The sequence below is a fragment of the Rutidosis leptorrhynchoides genome, chromosome 5, assembly GCF_046630445.1.
Source record: "Rutidosis leptorrhynchoides isolate AG116_Rl617_1_P2 chromosome 5, CSIRO_AGI_Rlap_v1, whole genome shotgun sequence".
Taxonomy (NCBI): Eukaryota; Viridiplantae; Streptophyta; class Magnoliopsida; order Asterales; family Asteraceae; genus Rutidosis; species Rutidosis leptorrhynchoides.
The window spans coordinates 85,621,803-85,624,776 of NC_092337.1; positions in this window are offsets into that span (position 1 = coordinate 85,621,803).

A 2,974-nucleotide genomic window follows, 5' to 3' on the forward strand; every position below is an offset into this window, starting at 1 on the left:
GGAGTACTTGGTCGACTGGATGACGATTCTAAAGAAAAATCAACGGCGGTAATATTTGCTAAATGTCTTGATCTAGTTACAGGTGGTGAACGTACAAAAGGTGGTGAACGTCTTGCTAGGTGCATTCACTGAATATCCTATTAGTTTTTAAAAGGAAAGAAAAATTATATAAGTTATCCAATTAATAGACTTTTCTGATTTTGCCCACGTTTCGAATAGCCAAAAGATGCAGCAGAGGGGCAGGATTCGTTTGGTCTCAATATAATTGAGGACTGTTTGGCTCCAATAACCCGGTCCACGTACAAATCCAACTATTACTACGAACCAGAAAATTTTGATGTCTATCAATTTAACCACTTAAAATAAATTTTTGTAATTTTAAGAAATTTAGATAAGAAGTAGAATAAAAATCTATGTCCTAAAACTAGAATGACGAGAAATAAGAAAGAAAAAGAGTGCGTCGGAAAAGGTCGAAAAATAAAAATAAGAAAGAAAAAGAGTAACTTATAGAACTTAAAAACACTCGACTAACCCAACCTTATTACTATCACTAACTTAAAATTATAATCGCAAATTGAGATTACTAATTAGAATGATAATTGATACATAGGTAAAAGGCGTCTAAAAATATTAAAGCTTACAAGTAAAACTATTTCCCAAATGGAAATATCTTAAAAAGAGGTACTAAAACTTAAAAAGGCGTCGCAAAATTCTAAAGCACCTAAATCTTAGTCTAAAGAAAAAGCACTTAACGAATTTTACGGCAAAGCTTAAAAATCTAGAAGTAAAAAATAACTATGGCAAAAACTATATCTTAAAACTAAATACGAGAGAAAAATACAAATATTGCGCTAAAATAATTAAAAAGGGACAAAATATAAAAATATACAAAAAGTTGTAAAAATTACAATTTTTATAAAAATATTATTTTTATATTATTTATTTTATTAAACTATTAATTTTATATTTTAATTAAACTAATTTAACTAAATATATAAATTAAATAAAAAGAAACTTAAAACTAATTATAATAATAAGTAATTTAGGGTTAATAATAATAATAATTAATAATTACTCTGTAATTAATGCTGATTAGGGTTCCTGTCACGTGTGTCAGGGAGGCTCCGCGAGTTACGGTATTCGAAGCTGCAAACTCCGCGAGTCGCGGGGTTCTTAAATTCAACTCTGGTACAGTTTTTAATTCGACGCGTTTTTTTATTTTATATTTTCTGTTTTAAAAACTAAATAAAATACTTATATATAAAAAAACTTATATTTAAAAAACTAAAATAAAAATAGAACTACTGAATAATTTTATAAATAAAAATCTTAAAACTAGATTTATATATATATATATATATATATATATATATATATATATATATATATATATATATATATTTCGGTTTTTTGATTTTATATTTTAAATAAACACAAAATATTTAAATAAAACTTATAATTTTTATAAAATAAAAATAAAGAAACTTTATAAAACTTAAATATTTAACAAAATCTTAAAAATATTTATATTTTTGTTTTTCTTTTATATTTTCGAATAATTAAAAACGTATTTTTACAAAAGCGAATTTTAATAAAAGTAAACTAAAAATAAATTTTTTTTTTTATATTTTCTTAAAATTTAGCGTTACGCTTTCGGTTTTTAAGCTAGATTCTCCCCGGCAGCGGCGCCAAAAATAAGTTGATGTTGTGCGAGGTGTATATAAAATAGCTTTATATTTTACAAGGAAATACTATTAAATACGATACAATTTTACACAAGATATTTATTTATTTATAGAATGGATATACTTAAACCGTACTACAACACTTATAGGCAGGGTACCTAATCGAACAGTAGTGTAGTTTTTAGTAAGTCCGGTTCGTTCCACAGGGAAAATCTTTAAACAAAGCTTAACGCTATATTAGTTTACTTTTATAAAAATACAAATATATATATAAGTAATATTATTATTATAAAGGGGGGTTTTTACCGTTTAATGACCGGTTTGTCGATTTTAAAACTTTAGTCGCAGTTAAAACAAAATGTAAAATATTAAATAAATAAAAGACTTAATTTAAAGCATAAAGTAAATAACGATAATGAAATTGCGAATAATAAAAGTGCGATAAAATAAACTTGCGATAATTAAAAAGTACGATAATTAAAAGTGCAATTAAATACAATAACAATAAAAATGCGATAATTAGAAGTGCAATTAAATATAAAATAAAGAAATTAAATATGAAATAAAAGAATTATGCTTATTTAAACTTCTGTAATCATGATGTTTGACGTGTTGATTTTAGTTTTATGCCCATGGGTTAATTGTCCTTTGTCCTGGGTTATTTAATATGTCCATCTGGTTTTTGTCCATAACAGTCCATCAGTCATAAATATAAAGTGCGAGTGTCCTCGTCAAATTATTCTTATACCCGAAGTCAAATATTCCAACTAATTGGGGACTTAAACTGTAACAAGATTTTAATACTTTGTTTAATAATTACACCATGATGTCGACTGAGTGTAACCCAAGGTTTTAATACTTTGTTATCAATTATACCAAGTGTCCTTGTACATAATTTCACCCCTGTTTTAATTATTCTAGTGGCTATTAATCCATTCCCGTGTCCGGTTAAATGAACGATTATTCGTACATATAAATACCCCGCCCATCGTGTCCGATCGAGTGTATATGGTAATTTATGGGGACGTCCAATTGTAAATCTTTATATTAAAATTAACAAACTATCATTTAGTTAAACAAATATAAAGCCCATTAATAATCCATAGTCTAATTTCCACAAGTGTCGTTCTTTTGTCCAAACCCCAATTATGGTACAAAGCCCAATTACCCAATTTTAGTAATTAGCCCAACATCATGATTACTTCGTTTTAAATAAGCATAATAATAACTTAGCTACGAGACATTAAATTAAAAATTTTGAACATAACTTACAATGATTGAAAATAGCG